This window comes from Vombatus ursinus, unplaced genomic scaffold, assembly GCF_900497805.2.
Source record: "Vombatus ursinus unplaced genomic scaffold, bare-nosed wombat genome assembly UNPS02001419.1, whole genome shotgun sequence".
NCBI classification, from domain to species: Eukaryota; Metazoa; Chordata; class Mammalia; order Diprotodontia; family Vombatidae; genus Vombatus; species Vombatus ursinus.
The window spans coordinates 20,207,013-20,228,984 of NW_020941197.1; positions in this window are offsets into that span (position 1 = coordinate 20,207,013).

A 21,972-nucleotide genomic window follows, 5' to 3' on the forward strand; every position below is an offset into this window, starting at 1 on the left:
TCTTCTTTTTTCTTCTTCTTATTTACTATTTCACTCAGTCATTTCATCAGCTCCTTAGATTTATTTATCACCTAATGATTCCTAGATTGAATTATCCAGGCCCAATTTCTCTCCTAACCTCCAATTTCACATCTTTAGCTGGCTATCCTACATTTCAAACTAGATGCCTCATGGACATCCTAAATACAACATGTAAAAAAAAATCATTTTTCCACTAGACTATTCCCTTTAACTAACTTTCCTGTTATTTTCTTAGGCATTACTATCCTCCCCAAAACTCAGACTCACAACTTGGGTGGGTACCTTTGACTCCTCACTCTCACCTCCATATCCAATCCATCACTAATTCTTATCTATTCTTCCATTGTACTATCTCTCAGAAACACATTATTTTCTGATACTGCCACCACTCTGGTGCAGCCCCTTCTCGCTTCACACCTTGAACTTGATATGGTCAGAACTTTGTTTTAGAAAGATTAATTTGACAGCTGAGTGGAGAATGGATTAGAATAGGGAAAGACTTGAGGCAGTGAGCCAAACCAGAATGATATTTTAGTGTGCATAGTAGGCCCTCAATGAGTTTCTACTTGGAGAAGTTTTAAATAGCAATTGGTGTCACTATGGCACTTTCTATCAACTCAGTGGAAAGAAGGTAGTTTTGCTTTGCTATCTTGAGGAAACAATGTCCACTGTCAGGAAATGTGGTTAGAGAAGATGGCTTCCACCCTCCCATACAGGTCTGTGGCAGCTGTCATCACTCCTGTTCTTCTACCTAAAAGTCAGGGAACAGCCCCACATGCCTGGTTACGCGACACGTACATTGTTCCAAAGATTTAGTTTCTGGGAGTTGTCAAAGTTTATGGCCCTATGAGTACCAAACACATGTAAATCTAGTTTCTGCTACCAGCACCTGCTTTCCCTTCCTTATTGGCCTTTCTCCCATGCCCAACCCAGTGATACCTCTCACTATAGGATCTGATTTGAGGCTTTGCATGTAAGTCCAGCATGTATCAAATTATAAATAGATTCCAATTATGCCACTGGAAATATGCAGGGTAAATCAGAAAACAGTTGCAAAAAGCTGTTAAGGAGTTAAAATGATGCAAATTATCCATTCCAAAGTTATCTATAATCTACAGATCAAAGACCTCCTATTGTTCTCTCTCCCTCTCTCTCTCTCTCTCTCTCTCTCTTCCCCTCTCTCCTCCTTTCCTCCTTCCCATCATCCCCATCATGAAGAGTGATATAATTATATTTTAAGGAATAGTCTTGGGGCAGTGTCTGTGCATCTGGACGCAAGTCAACCCCAAGCCCTAGTTTTACCTTTACCTTGCCCAATCTGGCCAACTTGGCCAAAAAGTCTGCCATCTCTTCAAAAATAAATGAGAATTGAACTCTTTTTAATGATTTTTTTTCTCTGAAAGAAGGAGTGACACAACTGGCAACATTGCCTAACAGGTTCTGTGGCCTTCAGATTTCTTGCTTCCTTATGAGTTATTAAAGAAGTTAATTATTACCAAATCCCTTGCTCCCAAAAGGAGGCCAAAAGTCACCTTGCTCTAAAACCCCTTCTAGGTAAAAAGATTTATGAAGAGAATTGCATTTCTATTCTGAGCCAAATTTCTGTTCCCTAAGAATGGCACAGATAACTTTAGGAAAGAGATAAATCTTATAAGAAAATTTACTTCTCCAATGAACATCCAGAGGGAAAGAAAATAAAGAAGAAGTGAAAAAGAAACAGAATAAATTACTTTAAAATGCATGGAAAGACAGTTTAAATCAGGATATCAACATTTTACAAGGCCAAATGATGACACTAATTAATGAAAATATGTGACTCTATTCATGGATATTAAAGCACAGGGCACTCTGTTTTATGTAGAGCAAATCTAATCAGATTATTTCACTGCTAAATGTCTTGGGCTATGATCTTAATAATAAAATAATAATTGACATTTCCATAACCTTCTAAAATTTGCAAAGCAACATATATGTGTGTGTACACACATATATATGTATGTATATATGCATTTGAACCTCATCTGATAAGTTAGTTACTACCAGCATAATTATTCCTATTTTACAAATTGGGAAACTGAGGCTCAGAGATATTAAGTAATGTTCCCAGGGTCATATTGTTATCAAAAACAGGATTTGATTCCTGACCTTCATGACTCCATATCTGACATAGTATCTATCTAATACAATATAATGCTTCTCAAAAGAGATATGTTAAAGTTATAACTTGAAAGTTATTAGTTAACTCAGGCCAGTGCTTGATCAAGAAATATCTATAAGACACTGATAGACTTTACACTTCTAGTATATGCAAATAGGACATGTTTCTCTGTAGCCTAGTTATTAAACAATACCCTAGCCTGGAATGGAAAAGTAGGATTTAGCCTATACCCAGATTGGCAGAAATCTCAAGATAGAGGGAGAGAAGAAAGAGAAGAGAGAAAGAGGAAGGAAGAAAGAGAAGTAGAAGGAGGAAGGAGGGGGGAAAAGAGAGACAAAGAAAGAATAAGACTTAGAAGAAGAAAGAATAACCAGGATTTGGAATAATGTAGTGTTTCTACAAGAATATTAATATACAGGGGCAGCTAGGTGGTGCAGTGGATAGAGCACCAGCCCTGAAGTCAGGAGGACCTGAGTTCAAACCCGGCCTCAGACCAAACACTTAACACTTACTAGCTGTGTGACCCTGGGCAAGTCATTTAACCCCAATTGCCTAAAAAAGTAAATAAATAAATAAAAGAATATTGATATACTGGTGTTAGTGTGATTTTTAATTGAATAAGATTTTTTTCTAAGTATTCAATCTCATATATAATAATAATTAATGATAGCTAACATTTCTACAGTGCTTACTGTGTGCCAGGCACTATGCTAAACACTTTACAGTTATTACCTTATTTGGTCCTCACAACAGTCCTGGAAAGGTGCGTTTATTATCCCCATTTTATAGATGAAGAAACTGAGGCCAACAGAGGTTAACTGACCTGGCCAGAATCACATGGCTTATAAGTGTCTGAGGCTAGATTTGAATTCAAGCCTTCCCAAGTCCATGCCCAGCACTGTATCTGCTGTGGGGGTGTGGGGGTGGGGGGGAGAGAGAGAGACAGAGAGAGACAGACAGAGAGAGCAAGAACAAGACAGAGACAGAGAAACAGACAGAAAGACAGAGAGATAGAGAGAAGGAGAGAGAGAAAGAGGGAGAGAGACAGAGAGAGAGGAGAGAGAGGAGAGAGACTTAAACATTTTGGAATTATTTAATTTCCATACAATTTTGAACTTAAATATTTAAACCAGCACTTGTTTTCATCGATGGTAAGGGAATGATGGTTTTATGAACCTTAATGGTTTAGAGAGATGAGCAACATATAAGAGAACAATCTTAAATAATATAACTTAGCACTAATGTTTTAGAGTGTAGCCAAGTGAAAATAGTTGATTCTTTTACAATAGACAGAGTGGCTATAGTGTTGGATTATGTATTTAGAGATGCATGAGAAATGAGAAAAAGAAATGGTGAGATACATCAATTTAGGTATAGGCAGAGTGATAAGGGGAAGGGCAAATTAATGAAATCAGACCACCTCAATTATAGGCAACTATTGTTAATACTAATTCCTTTCTTTCACTACCTTCCTTTCCCTAGTAAAAGAATGTAAAGGAAAAGTGAAGAAAGGAAACATTACAATAGGATATGATGGAAGAAAAAACACAACCAACAATTATGACCACAAACGTGAATGAGACAAACTCATCTATAAAATGAAGAAGGGTAGAACAATGAAGAATGAAGCAGTATGTTGCTTACTAGAAACATACTTGAAACATAAAGACTCACAAATTAAGATGAGCTATTAGAAGAGAATCTGCTATGCTGCAATTTTTTTTTTAAATCTTGGAAGAAAAATCAGAATCTCATACAAAGCAGTAAAAAAAGGTAAAAAAAGATAAGTAGGGAAACAATATTATGCTTAATGTTGTTAGATATGATAAATGTCTGAGGACTATTAAATGGAAATAGTGAAAGATGCCTATATTTCTGAGCTTCATATGACATGTTTACAAAAATTTACCACCCAGTAGGGCATAAAAACTCATAAACAAATACAGAATCAGATATGAAATATACTCTTTATTAATTAAAACAAAATAAAATTATAAAATAAAAAAGTAATTTGAAGAAAAGATTCAGATTTAAATAAATGTTAAAGAATATATGATTCAAAGAACCATTATAAGAAAGATAGACAATTTTATTTTTAAAAATGGCGATAATTAGACCACACCTCAAAATTTGAAGAATGCAGCTAAAAAATTCCTTGGGATGCAAGTATATGTCTAAATATATTAATCAATAAAAGAGAGAAGGAAGATATCAGTGAATTAGCCATGCAACTTAAAAACCAGAAAAGCAACACCTAAAAGTTCAATATAAAAATAGAAATTCTGTAAATAAGAAATAGAATTAAATAAAAAACCATTGAATGACTAAGTAAAATTAAGTCAAGTTTTTAAAGATAATAAACTATATACATAATTAGCTAACTCAATAAAAAAGAGAGGAGAAATCAAATCATGAGTATCAAAAATTAAAAAAGAGAAAAAATAACAGATAAAAACACGAGGCAAATTATTAGAAATTATCTTACCCATTTCTTTGAGAATAAGACCAATAACTTTAGAAAAACTAGGTGAATGCAAAATATACATATCTACAAAATATAAATACCTAGATAAACTAAGAAATAGAGAATTTAAATAATTCAATCTTATAACAAAAACTTGAACAAGCCATAAATGAAATCAGAAAGAAATCAACCACAGAATAATTTACAAGTGAATTCTGTAAAATAATTCTTTAATAAATTAAATAAAAAGATATTCTATTGCAATTATTTTGTTTAAAAGTGGCTTTTGGACCTTGACTTGAGAAAGACAAAACCAAGGAAAAAAAACAGTAGTCTACTATTTCTTATGAATATTGATATAAAAATATTGTATAAAACATTACTTAAAATGCTAGATTATATTAGTAAAAAGGCTATCAAAAGATCATTTGATATGATCAGGGTGAGTTTATGCAAGAATTTAGGGATGGTTCAACATTAGGAAGACTATAAATATAATAGTTATATCAGGATTAATAGTAATAAAAAGCATATGATTTTAGCAGGAGTTTCAGACAAAGCTTTTAAAATTGCCAACACATGCACACAGACTTACACACAGGAAAGCAAAGGAATAAATGGACTTTTCCTCAGAATGATTAATGGCTATGTATAAAAAATCAAGAAGTAGCATCATCTGGATTACAGAAAAACTAAAGGCCTTTATAATAAGATCAGACATGAAGCAAAAGTGTCCCTTGTGACCATACTGTATAACTCTGGAAATGCTAGCTATAGTAATAAGACAATAAAAAGAAATTGAAGGGGAAAAACAAATAAAAAGAGTAAAGAAAATTATTGGTATTTGCAAATGCCATGACAGTTTTCCTAAAGGAACTAAAAGATTCAACTAGAGTTAGACATGATCTAAGAAGTCATTTTATCCTTTTGAAGATGAGGAAATGAAGGCTCATTGAGTTTAAATGACTTGCCAAAGGTCTCACAAATTAATACATTAGCTAATCTGGGATTTTTTTTATGTAGATGCTCTGAATCTGAATTCCACTATACTTCACATACACTAATGAAATATGTTTTACCATTCATTCATGAAAAACCAATCCCATTACTTTACAGTCATACCTCATATCCATCACAAGAGCAAACAAGATGAAGGAATTTCTTCTGATATGCATTTCTGCTGAAGCATTAGGAATTGTTGAAATACACATTCTAGACTAAAGCCTAAAGAGCGGGATAATGTTTGCAATAAATCTCAAGTGAGCCTACTATATGTTCTATAGTGTGTATGCCACTGGTTAAATCTCCCTTTACAAAGTAAGTTGTGGGGAAAGAAAACTTGGCAAAGTGCAAAGTACTGATTTCCGACACTTTGTACATCATCATCATGGGTAAAATAAATCTGCAATACACAGATAAGAGAATAGATCAAAGCAATTAGAAAGTGTTAGATGATAAAGCAAAGGGTGACTTATTTGAATGCCTTGAGTATTTTGTGCCACATAGGCAAATAGAGGCAGGTGGCTGTAATGGTTCCAGAGTTAACCTCTGACTCATGAAGCCCTGGGTCCAAGCCCAGCTCCAACATATCCCATCTTTGTAAACCTGGTAATTTCATTTAATAGATGTTTTCCCAGCAACTCCCTAAGACTATAAGTTGAAAGTAGATATTAATCTGCATTGGTTAGGGGGAGTCCCCTCATGATGAGTTCCTTATACAAAGAAACAATAGAAGCAGTACTAAAAAAAAATGAAGAGTGAGATGAGGAAAAGCAACAGAATCTTGTGATGTCTATTAGGAAAAAAAACAGGGGAAATGATTGTATTTAAACTTGGTTTATCTTTAAGCTGTTCTTTTCTCTTGTAACTTTACTCATTTTCTCCTTGGTCCTAAATATTACAAACAGAAAATCTATTTCCTCTTAATTCTTATGTTTCTCTGAAGGCTGCATATTCATTTTCTGCCTATTAGATACCCTATGTACTATTTTGTTATTTTATTTACTATTTTATCCTATTTACTATTTAGCATAGCTTATAGCTGGGAGATATTTGATGTACAAGAATTTTCCTCTCTTTTTTTCTACAAAGAATTTCACAGTGACATTACTGATAAAGAAATTAATAATAGACCTCTCTTTCCATGGAGCAGCTTATGATTTGTACATAATTAAATTTATTATTATTACTATTCAACATCTTAAGTGCATAATCATAAAGGCGAACTTTTCAGAGGAGGAGTATAGTGCTGAGTTCTAGGAAGACAGTTTAAAATTAGGTTAAAAATGGTTAATAAGGACTCAGCATCTAATGAAAATACATTGAGAAAGTAGTCATCTGCAGAAGTCTCACTATAATCCCAAGCACAGTCCAAACCTGATTTATAGGTATTTATATTTAACAAAATAGAGAAATTTTGGAGAGGGGGAAGAGTAGGGGTGTGGTTTTCTAAGTAAAAATATAACCTACAGGAATCCTTATGTACAATTTAAAGACCCATTTCTATTTGAGTTTGACACCACTCACCTAGAGGGTAGATTATTCTTTTAAATGAAAAAAGGACTAATGGACAGTCTACAAAGAGAGCAGGGAAGCTAGTTGGCACTGTTGATAGAGTGCTGGGCCTGAAGTCAGAAAGACTCATCTTCATGATGGCCTCAGATACTTACCAGTCATGTAACCCTGGGCAAGCCAGTTAACTCTGTTTGCCTCAGTTTCCTCATCTATAAAATGAGCTGGAGAAGGAAATGGCAAACCACTCCAGCATCTTTGCCAAGAAAACCCCAAATGAAGTCATGAGGACATGAAGAAAACAAAGTTATTAAACACATACATTTTCATTAAGACTTCAAACATTTTCTTTAATGGAATTTCATTTAATTTTTTGATTATATTCTGAATTTCAGGGGCTGGGGCTTAGGATGGCATCAAAAAACTAATCTCATTTGCCAAATCATTAGTTTAACACAATATTAGACCTAAAAAAGACTTTAGATAACATCTAGTCAAGTGTCCTTATGTTACTGATGAAACTGAGGTGCAGAGAGGTTAAATGATTTATCCAAAGTCACCTATATGTGTACATGTTGTTTCCTGAAGTAGATTGTCAGCTCCTTGAGGGAAGAGATTGTTTCTTTTTTGTCTCTTCACCTCTTGTGCTTAGTACAATTCCTGGCACATAGTAAACCCCTACTAACTGTCTGATGATTTTTTTAAATTGGTAATATTGCCCTAGCGTTAAGATTCATATCCATTGAGTCCATTTTCAGAGCTTTATTTCCCTAACTAGTGCTGCTTCCTTTGAGTTCTCTTCTAGCTCAGGTATTCTATGATTCTAATTACCTCACACTACTCAATTAATCAAGCAAGCAAGCATTTACTAGCAGCCTCCTATTTGCCAGGCATTATGCTAAGTACTTGGGATACAAAGAAAACCTTTATTTTCAAGGAGCTTACATTCTATCCACAAATAACATCTCCTATAGCAATGTGTTAGGTTTGGCTTCTTTTTTTAATAACCTTAATACAAACTTAAAATTTTAACTCTAAAATAAAGGAATTTATTTTACCATCTTTACTGTTGTTTTTTTTTAAATTATTTACTTCTTTCAAGTCATCTTTGATTGGATGAACAATAATAATAATTGTTATTATTATAAAGTAAAGGATCACATTTATATAGCCCTTTCAGGTTTGCAAAGTTCTTTACAAAAATGATCTTATTTTATCTTCATAACAACCCTGGGAGGTAAGTGCTATTATTATCCCCATTTTATGAATGAGAAAATTGAGGCAAACAGCAGTGATTTGCCCAAGGTCACACAGTGAGTTTTTGAAGCCAGATTTGAACTCACATCTTTCTGACCCAAGGTCCAGCATTTTATCTATATTACTACTAATATTGACTCATATTTGTATTTCAGACTTTTTACTCAGTTCTAGTCTTTTGGAATTCTTCTAAGTCCTCTATTTCATTAAAGATCCATATATTTTCCTCTGTAGGATCATACTCAGTTTTGCTAGGTGAATTATTTTTGTTACAAGCCTACATATTTTAACTTTAGAAATATCATACTTCATGCTCTTCATTCTAGTATAATGGCAGATGCTAAATTTTGTGTGCTTCTGACCATGGGTTCCTTGCTACTTAAACTCTTTCTTTCTGACTACTTGTAGTAGCTTCTTCTTTGACCTGAAAGCTATGGATTTGGGCTATGACATTTCTGGAGTTTTCATTTTGGGATTTCATTCAGAAATTAATCAGCGCATTCAATCTTTTATTTTATAATTATTTCTCCCTCATTCTAATGTCAAGTTAATTTTCTTACATGATTTCTTGAAACATGATATCCAGGCTCTCTTTTGGCTACACTTTCAAGTAATTCAGCCATACTTGAATTATCTCTCCTTGATCTGTTTTCCTGGTATCTATCTATCTATCTATCTATCCCCCTATCTATCTAAAATACTTTACATTTTCTACTACTCTTCCATTTTTCATACTTTGTTTTCATATTTCTTTTTGTCTCATAGAGTCAGTAGCTTCTATCTGATCCACTATAACGTCCAGGGAGTTTGTTACTTGGGTAACATTTTCTACCCCTTGTACTAAGTTATTCATTGTCTTTACAAGTCTTTTTCTCAATAACTCTGATTTCTCTTCTAATTATTTTCTCTAGTGCTCTCATTTCATTAGTAAACTAATGTTAAATGTTTGTTTGTTTGGTGTTTTTTTTTGAGGGAGGAGGCAATTGGAGTTAAATGACTTGCCCAGAGTCATACACAACCAGTAAGTGTCAAGTGTCTGGTGTGAGATGGGATTTGAACTCAGGCCCTCCTGACTCCAGGGCAGGTGCTCTATCTACTGTGCCATCTAGCTAACCCCTATTAACTGATTTTTTTTTAAAGTCTCTTGCTTCATTTGCTCTAGGAATTCTAATTGAATTTCTAACCAATCTGTGATTGTGAGCCTTTGCTTATAATTGTTTTGAATCTGTTATACTTTTCTGAGTTTGTCTTTGGCATCCCTGGCATCAAAATAGCTCTTTCTCTTTTATTTGTTCATCCTTGTAGCCTTACTTCCTGAACTGGGACTTTGTCCCAGTAGTTGGTTCTGAGCACTTTTGGTGGAACTGTCAAGTCCTTATACACTACTGGCCTCTCTTATCTTGGCTCTTGCCCTTACATTTTCTTCAAGGATCATAGGAATAGCTGAACCAAGGAACTGCAGATTTTCAATGGGTCCTATATAGTCTGATCAAGGTTGTGTTTTAATCACTACTCTCCTAAACTTTCCAGCTACAGACTCTTTTGGGTCCAGGCAACACAACTGTAGACTTGCCCCAAGGTAAAGTTATTATAGACAATTGCTGACCCTAGCTTTAGTCAGCTAGCTGGAAGGCTATCTGCAGCTTCAGAGTGACAGCATTGCCCGCTTATCTCTTGTTGGTTTTTGTTGTTATTATTATTTTGGGTTTTTTTTTTTGCTTGAGTCATATATCTATTATCCCTTCTCTAGGTTAGTGGGATCTCTTCTGAGCCCAAGATTCTGTTTGATTGCCTATCCTCTCTCAGGGTTCAGAGCAGCAATGCTGCCAGTCATCTGTACTTCCATTTTGATCCCCTCTCTAGGTCAAAAGGACAGTGGTAAGGTACTGTTCTGAACCTGGATTAAGGAGCCATGAACTCAGACTATTCTGGGTTCCTTCTATTCTGCAGTTCCTCTCTTGATCACTTACATGTGGGTCAAATGTATGATCTTGTGCTAGGTACACAATTGCTTTATAATTACTAATCACTACTCTATCTGGCACTCCTCTTAGATCTTAATCAGAGTTACTAAGGGGGAAAGTGGGTTGTACTTCTCTCTTTGACTCTTTCATCTTGGCTGGTCTCCTAAATCCCTCATTTTACTAGTGAAGAATCCAAGGCTGAGAGAAATTAAAAATGTGTCTATGCTTCCTCAGCTATAGTATTAAAAGAGGTATTTGAACTCAGGTGTCCCTAACTTTATCCACTATACCATGCTGCCTCCCTTAGTTAGTAGTAACATAACATCAAATTCACAAATAAAAATTCCTTTATAAAAAATAAGACTATGGCCTCAGTCTGTGAAGTTCTCTCTGAGATTAAGATAGTATTATGAGAAGGTACATTTATTTTTAATTGAAGCAACAATTCACTAATGCCTCTGGCAACATTCTTGCAGTTAAAAAGTACCTGAGTGGGCATCTCATCAACCCTAATAACCCCACTGATTGCTTGTGAAAACTCCATTTTACTACCTGGATGACGGGTATGAGGGTTTGTGCTTGAGAACTGCCTAGGAAGCGGACCTGAATCACATATAGTCCTGGAGTACAGGAGCTCCCTTGAGTATGAAGAAATGACTTATATCAACACTGGAAACAGGTAGCAGCAGCATGTCTGGGCATCTTAGCTCTTAACCCAGCCTTGTCTTTCCTTTCATGCATAAATATTAAATGTCATTCTTGTTCAATTGTTTTCTTTTTTACCTTCAAATTGAGACTGAATAAAGGGTCTGAATTCATGGTCCACATAGGAACTGCGTTCAAATCTCACCAGCGTACAAGAGCACTGGAATACAACTTAAAACAATGTATCATACTTGGGGCATGCTAAGAAGCAATCAGGGGAAGGGACATAGAGGATGCAATGTAAGAGGTGATGTATCCCAGGTTAGATTTCAACTAGCTTCAGAGACCCTGAGCATGGAGCTACCAGATATCTTCTAGGGCCAGAGTCTGGATTTCACTTGATTCTCACAACAGCCCTGTGAGGTAAGTTGCTATTATTAACTTCCCCATTTAATAGATGATAAAACTGAGACTGCAAGAGGCTAAGTGACTTGCCCAGGGTCACACAGAAATTATTTGAAATAGGATTCAAACTCAGGTCTTTTTTATTCTAAGCCCAACACTACTATACCACCTACTCTTGACAACTAATTCTATAACTCTCATACTGGCTCTTGCTGCAATCCTTTAGGACATGATTTCCTTCTTTCTTTTTTCTTCTTCTCTCCTTGTTCCACCTTCTCCCCTCAAACCTTATATTTGCTGTTTATAAAACATGTTAACACAAATCATCCTATATGACCACCACAACAAAGAGTAGGTAGGATAGGCTTTCTTACCTTAAGGCATAGAAATGGAAATCATTCTGGTATAGAAAGAGTAAACTAGTTCCACTTTCTCTGTATTGAGTAACCAAGAGACCTAGCTCCTGGGTCCCAGAGAACATGTAATATAAGCTTTAACTCAAGTGCACAGTCCCTCTGCCTGAAAATTGCCATTAATACAGTGCTTATCATCAAAATAAAGATACTCCCATAGGAGAACCTAGGAATCACAAGCTAATAAACCTAATTTCAAATCCTGAGGAAGTCAATTGAGAATTTAATTAAGGGCAGAACAGTAAGCCAATTGGCCAAGTTTTCCCCATAGAGTCAAAGCAACAATTCTACCAGGAAAAAAAGTGTGTCTCTAATCTGTTAAAGGTTTCTTTTTGTGCCTCTTTAAGTAAGATAACAGCATATGAGATAAATGGCCCAGTGAATATAATTTGCCTGGATATTTCAAAAAGTCTTTTGATAAAGTTCCTCCTAACAGACTCTTGAGGAAAAAGCAATGACCAAAGGGCAAAGGGCAGCATAATGACATGTATTTTTTGGGGGGGAAATTAAGTTTTTAAAAATGCAAATGTGGATGGAGAAGCCAGTTAGCGCAGAACAGTTGTAGCTCAGAGCCAAGTTAATTAGGTACCCCAGGGCCCGGTATCAGAGCAAGCAGTGTTTAATACAACTTGTGTAATGAGCAGGAAGGAAAGTGGATGATGTGTTAGTGAGGTTATGATTTCTGCCAAATCTTCCAATAGCTGTGACTGCATTTGGTTGTGAAAAATGTTAAGACAACTACAAGAATCTGCTTTCATTAAGGATTTTGGGACTCGTGCTAAATAGAATCAGTTTAATTTTACCTTGAAACATTCTTCTATACTGCACTAGCAGAAATAGTGTCAAACTTTCCAGAAAGCCCTGATGGGGAATAACCTGCATAGGAGGAAGTTTCAACAAGAATCATTTCAAGAACGATAGACTTTAAAATTGTAGAGTTGTTTGTTGTTGTTGTATTTTTCTTTGTTTTGTGTTACCTAGCCAGTTCTATGCAAATTTGTATACAAATTTACAATCTGCGTAAAGTAGAACTGAGATATATAAATGTTTCATGTAGTGAAAAACTGATATCAATGTACTTTGGATTTCACCTTAAGAAACTGAGCAGATCCAGAGAAAAAGGATAGTGAATAATTACTTACAGAGAGACAATATAAAAAAGTAGGAAGTGCCTAGTCTTGAGATTATACATACATACATAATTACAAAGATACAAATATACACACACATACGTGTATATACATATATATATATATGTCTATATTTGATTTAGTAGCAATTCACAGACTTTGAAAATTTAGAATAGGAAAAAATGTCCTTTCAAATCTGTTCCTTTAAGAACATAGAATCAATTAAATGCAAGGTTTACAGATTTACCTTCATTTTTTATATTAAAATACTTCACACAGTACATAAAAAGATGGTATATGCAATCTTGTAAATTAATTACCAATCAGATACTGCCTATCTTTGTACTTTCTAAAGGTTTCTGTAACTAATAGGAAGTAAATTCTTCAAGAGGAAAGATTTTCTTCCTTCCTTCCTCCCTCCCTAACTCTTTCCTTCCTTTCTTCCTTTCTTCTTTCTCTTCCTCCTGTCTTTTTTTTCCTTCCTCCCTCTCTTTCTTGCTCTTTTTTCTTTTTTTCGTTTTGTCCTTTGCATCCTCATTACCTAGCACAATGCCTGCCATAGGGATAAGGGAATAGGGATAAGGAAAATAGTTGAGATTTGATTTCATTGGTTAAGGTTCCAATGCAGGTCAGCATCATATCTGCAATAGATAGATAGAGAGAGAGAGAGCTAGCTAGCTAGATAGGTAGATAATGTATTTGTGAATACTTCACAAAAAGGAGAGTGCTCAACTGATAAGCAACCTGATCCTCAAGTATCTACTTTCCAGAGAAAAGTAAACATTATTGAGAAACATTATTGAGAAAATATTTACATTAAAGGAGAAAATCAGAGAAAAAAACATTATTGAATAGCTAAGACTTATTTAGGGATTGCTGGACTCTCCAAGATAAATATCACTGTTTATTATGACTTTCAAAAGCTTTTTGATCATTTGAAAAATAAATGGTCCTTCAAAATCAAATTTATGTCTCTGTTTATGATTCAAACCTCATTAGTATTCATCATGAGATATACCATAAGCTATTACTGTTATCAGTAATTAATATAGTACTAACACCTCCTTCTGCACCCCTTCTTGATAGCCTTTCTTAATAAAATTATGATATTGCTTATCATCATGCTTTGCTGAAAATTATTTTTCCATCCAAATGAAAAATGTCAAATTTCTCTATAGACCTCTGATGTATGAAAATGAAAGCCATTCTTCTGCAGAAGTCTTTCACATTAATCTCTTGGGGTCTGTAAATTTGAAACAAAGTAAAACCATAGAACAATGAAAAAAATTTGGGCTTCTGATCTAAATGTGTAGATCTGGATTCGGAGGTAAAAGAACTGGACTTTTTTTAACTTACTAAATCTGTGATCTTGGGCAAGACATTTGACCTCTCTATACCTCGATGTCAGCTTTCAAATGGGAATTATAATATTTTCCTTTTGGAGATATTATGAGAACTCAATGAGAATATTTGTAAGTGTTTTTTTTTCTAACTTAAAGAAATATTTAAATATCAACTACTATTATTGTTACTTTAATACCTACATAGGTCACAGTCTCCTCTATATGGCTTCCACCAATACAAGTAGCACCCATCCATTTCTTATCCTGTATGATCCTCATCTATTTGAGATTAATTATCGATAAAAGATTTACCCAATGAACCAATGTTTATTCTATGTTTTTAAAAGATATTTCTTTTTTTCTTTTTTTTTATTTTTAAGCAATTTGGGGCTAAGTGACTTGCCCAGGGTCACACAGCTAGTAACAGGGTCACACAGCTAGTAATAAAAGATATTTCAAGGGTACTAATACAGCACTCAGGCTGTCCCTCTGTCATTCCTCACTCTTGCTGCATGACTGGTTTACCTTTTTCCCCCATCATATATATCCTTCATAGTCCTTTCCCTCCCAGTCTCTCACACCTTAAACTGTGAGCTTCTTGAGAACAGGGATTATCTTTTACCTTTCCTTGTATTCCTAGACCTCAGCACTTAGTGCAGTGCCTGACACAAATAACTATTTTTTGACTGATTGACCTCTTGCACACAGGTTATTGTTGATAAAATGTTAGGTGGCCATCTTAAATGCTTTGGATGTTCTGTGTTTCACAGAAAACTGATCTTTCAGAGATCATTGTGTACCATGATTCATTGTCATATAATACCTTTGGAAGAATATTGTTGAAAAGATTAACTTTTGTGATATTGAACATTCTGGAGATTTTTTTTCAAATAGAATACAACTCAGTTAATTCTAAACCCAGATTACTATCCTATAGTAGCAACAGTATTAACTAATTCTATATTAGGTCAATAATAGATTGCTCTTGGAACTGAATGTGTCTTCAGAGCAGATATCAGTCTGCATTGGCAGAGGGAGTTTCCTCATGAGTAGTTTTCTATAACAATAAGATTACAAGTTTGCCCCACCCCCAAAACCTTCCTCCCCCTGAAAAAAAAAATCTCTAGCACTTGGTACAGTGCAAGGGTCCTAATAACAGAGTCTTAATAAACACTTGTTGAATGAATGAAAAATGAATCAATTTCTACTTGAATACCCCATACTTTTTTTTAGATACAGTCCATTTTGTTTCTTATTCTGTCCTCAGTAGGGATGGACAACACTTGGCCATCCTCATTACCTATGAAACTCTGAGAAGGTAATTGTCATTCTTTCATATTTATAATATGGTCAGAAATAGAGAGATGCAGGGAACCTCACAGGTCACTTGGTCCAACCCCCTCATTTTTCTGTATGAGGAAACTGAGGTTAAAAGAGATTATGTAATTTGCTCAAAGTCGCAGAAATAACGTGTCAAATGCAGGATTTGAACCTAACTCTTTGTTACTTTCTTCACTATACAACATGCTTGGAGATCACTTGGACTTGTTCACAGTTATTAAAATGTGTTTTAAAGGTTTTCACATTATAAAATGTTAAAAATATCAACTTATCAGGGAACATGGGTAACTAATTTGAATTCTAGAAGTGACATAAAGGGGATGGGAATGGACAGGAAACATAGGGAATGTGTATCTATTTTTTTAATCCTTTAAATTAGCAATAATGGTATTTCTACTTGGTGATGATACAAAATCAAACCCAAAGTATTCACTTTGACATGCATGGCTAGCCAAATCCATAGTATTCTACACTGAGCAATAATCCAATCATCAACATCCATATTTATTTATCCATATCAATATTTATTAAGCACCTACTATTTGCCAGGCACTGTGCTAAGCACTGGAGTTTAAAAAAAAACAAAAAAAAGGCAAGATAGCACTAACTTCAGAGAGCCAAAATGGTGGAGTAAGCAGTAAATAGCTCTCACCCTCCCTTATTGACCTTGCAAAACCCAGAAAATACTGCCCCAGGAAAAATCCTAGAACAATGGAGCCAGCAGAAAGATGGGGTGCAGTAGTCTTTTAGCTCGTGAGGTTAGGGGAGTTAACAGGAAAGGTCCCTCTTCTTGTGGCTGAAGGGACAACTGCAGGATAGGAGGTGTCCTGGTAAGCCAACAGCAAGCCCCACCTCAGCAAACCAGTGGGACATCCTCAGCCCTACGGTGGTGGAGCAGACAAGTACCAACATCAGGACCCCTGTGCCTTGGCACAGCCCAGGGAACCAGCAGATACCAGCATAGAGAACCACCACATGTGTAAGGCAGGCATCCACCAGCAGCTGAACCTACCCATGCTCTAGCACAGCCCTGAGAGAGGAGGCGACCTCCAGCAGCCAGAACACCCCACCCCATTCCCGCCTCTAGAGATTCAGTGCAACCCTGGGCAAAGGTAGAAGAACCCCACCTGGCCTCAGCACATACCAGCCACCACCAGGCTCTAGCTCAGCACGAGGTAAGCTACTAGACCCCTACAGCCTCCAGCTGCCAGCTCCTGAGGAGCCAGCACACAAAACCAGCAACCAGGCCCCTAGCCCCAAACACAGGAAGCATGAGACAGCACCTCCTGTGCCCCAGAAACAGATATCAACTTTAAATGTCAGGAAGAAGGCAAACACCATGAGCAAAAAGTAACAAAGAAAAACAAAGACCATAGGTTCTTACTATGGGGTCAGGGAAGATCAAAACACAAATTCAGAAGAGGTCAATATATTCATATCTGAAACCTCAAAGGGGAATATGAACTGGACTCAAGCCCAAAAAGTCTTCTTTGAAGAGCTCAAGAAGGATTTTAAAAGTCATATAAGAGAGATAGAAGAAAAATTGAACAATTCTTTTAAAAATACAATGGACAAAATGGAAAAAAAAAGTATTCTGAAGAAAACAGCTCCTTAAAAAGTAGAATTGGCCAAATGGAAAAGGAGGTGCAAAAGCCAACTGAAGAAAACAATTAATTAAAAATTAGAATTGGGCAATTGGAAGCTAATGACTCTATGAGACACCAAGAATCAGTCAAACAATATCAAAAGAATGAAAAAAAAATAGAAGAAAATGTAAAATACCTCTTTGGAAAAACAACTGACCTGGAAAATAGATCCTTGAAAGACAATTTCAGAATCACTGGTCTACCTGAAAGTCATGATCAAAAAAAGAACCTGGACAGCATCTTTCAAAAAAATCATCAAGGATAACTGCCCTGCAGCCTTAGAACCAGAGGGTAAAATTGTTATCAAAAGAATCCATTGATCACCTCCTGAAAGAGGTCTCAAATTGAAAATATCAAGGAATACTGTAGCCAAATTCCAAAATTATCAGGTCAAGGAGAAAATACTTCAATTAGCCAGAAAGAAACAATTCAAATACTGTGGAACCACAGGCAGGGTTATGCAGGACCTTGCAGCTTGTAAGTTAAAAGATCAGAGGGCTTGGAATATGATATTTTGTAAGGCAAAGAAGCTTGGATTACAACAAGGGATCAATTACCCATAAAAACTGATCATAATCTTTCAGGTGAGGAGATGGCTATTCAATGCAATAGGGGACTTCCAGATCTTCCTGATAAAAAGACAGAGCTCAACGTGAAATTTGATCTTCAAATGTAAGACTCAAAAGAGGCATAAAAAGGTAAACAGGAAAAAGGAAAAAAAAACATGTTATTCAATAAGGGTAAACTGTTTACGTCTCTACATGGGAAGCTGATACTTGTAACTCTTAACAACTGTATCTTTATTGTGACATTTAGAAGGGATATACATAGACAGAAAGTATGGGTATAAATTGACTTTGATGTGATGATAAAAAAATAAACTTGAAAAGAGATTTTAATGGGAGAAGAGAAAGGGGGGGTTGGAAAGGGTAAATTACATCACATGAAGAGGCACAAAGACATATTACAGTAGAGGGAAAGAAGGGAGGGAGATGAGCATTGTTTGAACCTTATTCTCATCAGACTTGGCTCAAGGAGAAAATAACATATTCAATTAGGTAGAGAAATCTAAATTGCCCTATAGGCAGTAGGAGGGGAAAGGGGAAAGAAAAGGGATAGTGTGTTTAGAAAGGAGGGAAGAAGAAGTAAGGGAAAAGGGAAAGAAAATAGAGGTTGCTGATAGAAGGGAGGGAAGAGTGAGGAAGGCGGTGGTCAAAAGCAAAAATCTAGTGAGGAGAAAAAGGGAGAAAGGAGAAATGAAAGCATAAATGGAGGGGAGGGAATAGGATGAAGAGAAAAAACACAGATAGTAATCATAACTGATTGTGAATGGGATGAACTCTCCCATAAAACAGAAGTAGATAGCAAAATGGATTAAAAATTATAATCCTACAATATGTTGTTTACAAGAAACACATTTGAAACAGAAGGATACACACAGAGTCAAGGTAAAAGGCTGGAATAGAATGTATTATGCTTCAGCTGAAGTTAAAAAAAGAAGCAGGAATAGCCATCCTGATCTCAGACAAAGCAAAAACAAAAATAGATCTAATTAAAAAAGATAAGGAAGGAAACTACATCCTGCTAAAAGGTACCATAGACAATGAAGTAATATCATTACTAAACATATATGCACCAAGTGGTAAAGCAACCAAATTCTTAGAGAAGTTAAGGGAGTCACAGGAGGAAATAGATAGCAAAACTATACTAGTGGGGGACTTCAACTTCTCCCTCTCTGAACTAGATAAATCTAACCACAAAGTGAACAAGAAAGAGGTTAAGGAAGTGAATAGAATTTTAGAAAAGTTAGATATGGTAGACTTCTGGAGAAAATTAAATGGGGATAGAAAGGAATGTATCTTTTTCTTAGCAGTACATGGCATCTACACAAAAATTGACCATGTACTAGGGCATAAAAACCTTACAATCCAATGCAGAAAGGCAGAAATATTAAATGCATCCTTTTCAGATTATGGTGCAATAAAAATTACATGTAATAAAGGTCCATGGAAAGAGAGACTAAAAATTAATTGGAAACTAAATAATCTAATCCTAAAGAATGAGTGGGTCAAACAACAAATCATAGAAACAACCAATAACTTCATCCAAGAGAATGACAATAATAAGACAACATACCGAAACTTATGAGATGCAGTGAAAGTGGTTCTTAGGGAAAGTTTTATATTTCTAAATGCTCACAGGAATAAAATAGAGAAGGAGGAGATCAATAAATTGGGTGTACAACTGAAAAATCTAGAAAAAGAACAAATTAAAAATCCCCAATTAAATACCAAATTAGAAATACTGAAAACCAAAGGAGAGATCAATAAAATTGAAATCAAGAAAACTATTGAACTAATAAATAAAACTAAGAGCTGGTTTTATGAAAAATAAAATAAAATAGATAAACCTTTTGTTAATTTGATTTTAAAAAAAAAAGAATAAAACCAAATTACCAGTATCAAAAATGAAAAGGGTGAATTCACCACCAATGAAGAAGAAATTAAAACAATAATTAGGAGCTATTTTGCCCAACTGTATGACAATAAATTTGACAATCTTAGTGAGACAGATGATTTTTTAAACTTTTTTATTATGGTAATTTTAATTTATTTTTTGTTTTCAATATTTACTTCCACAAGATTTTGAGTTCCAAATTTTCACCCCGTCTCACCCCTCCCCCCACCCCAAGATGGCATGGATTCTAAATACCCCTTCCCCTAGTCTGCCTTCCCTTCTATCTCTCCCCCACCTTCTCTTATCCCATTCCCCTTCAATTTTCCTGTAGGGCAGGATGGATTTCTGCACTCCATTTCCTATATTTCTTATTTCCCAGTTGCATGTGAAAACATTTTTTTAAACATGTGTTTTCAAAACTTTGGGTTCCAAATTTTCTCCCTTCCTCCCTCCCCACCCACACTCATTGATAAGGCAAGCAACTAAATATGGGTTATATATGTGCAGTTATGCAAAACACTTCCATAGTAGACATGCTGTGAAAAACTAACTCTATTTCCCTTAGTCCTATCCCACCCACCCCCATTTATTCTATTCTTTCTTTTCACCCTGACCTCCTTAGAAGTACTTGCTTCTGATTACCCCCTTTCCCAATTTGCCCACCTCTCTATCATCCTCCTATTCTCTTGTCCCCTTCCCCCCCACCATTATCCTGTAGGGTAAGACAGATTTCCATACCCAATTGAGTGTGTATGTTATTCCCTCCTTAAGTCAAATTCTATGAGAATAAGATTCACTCATTCTCTCTCACCTTCCCGCGTTTCCCCTCCACTGTAAGAGCCTTTTCTTTTCTGTTTTTTTTGAGATAATTTACTCCATTCTACCTCTCCCTTTCTTCTTCTCCCAGTATAATCCTCTCTCAGCCTTTAATTTGTTCTCCAGATATGGCCCCTTCATTTTCAACTCACCTTTTGCCCTCTATCTATCTATCTATCTATCTATCTATCTATCTATCTATCTATCTGCTTATCTATCTATATCTATATATACATACATATAATTTTCCCCTCCAACTACCCTAATACTGGCAAAGGTCTCATGAGTTACAAATATTATCTTTCCATGCAGGAATGTAAACAGTTCAACCTTAATAAGTCTCTTATGGTTTTCTCTTTCCTGTTTACCTCTTCATGTTCCACTTGAGTCTTGTATTTGAAAATCAAATTTTCTATTCAGCTCTGGTCTTTTCATCAAGAATGCTTGGAAGTCTTCTATTTCACTGAATGACCATTTTTTCCCCTGCAGGATTGTACTCAGTTTTGCTGGGTAGGTGATTCTTGGTTGTAATCCTATCTCCTTTGCCCTCTGGAATATTATATCCCATGCCCTGCAGTCCCTTAATGTAGAAGCAGCTAAATCTTGTGTTAACCTGATTGTGTTTCCACAATACTTGAATTGTTTCTTTCTGGCTGCTTGTAATATTTTCTCCTTGACCTGGGAACTCTGGCATTTGGCTACAATATTCCTAGCAGTTTTCCTTTGGGGATCTCTTTCAGGTGATGATTGGTGGATTCTTTCAATTTCTATTTTGCCCTCTGGTTCTAAAATATTGGGGCAGTTTTCCTGGATAATTTCTTGAAAGATGATGTCTAGGCTCTTTTTTTGATCATGGCTTTCAGATAGTCCAATAATTTTTAAATTCTCTCTCCTGGATCTATTTTCCAGGTCAGTTGTTTTTTCTAATGAGATATTTCACATTGTTTTCTAATTTTTCATTCTTTTGGATTTGTTTTATAGTGTCTTGATTTCTCATAAAGTCACTAGCTTCCAGTTTTGCTTTTTAGGGCATTCTTCTCCTCATTGGCTTTTTGGACCTCTTTTGCCATTTGGGTTAGGCTGTTTTTTAAGGTGTTATTTTCTTCAGTATTTTTTTGGGCCTCCTTTAGCAAGCTGTTGACTTGTTTTTCATGATTTTCTTGCAAAACTCTCAGCTTTTCCTCTACTTCTCTTACTTGCTTCTCAGAATCCCTTTTGAGCTCTTCCAAGGCCTGGGACTGATTCATATTCTTCTTGGAGGCTTTGGATGTAGGAGCTTTGGCTTCATTATCTTCTTCTGGTTGTATGTTTTGATCTTCTTTGTCACCAAAGTAAGAGAATACAGTCTGACACATTTTGCGCTGCTTACTCATGATCCTGGCCAATTACTTGAGTTTTAAA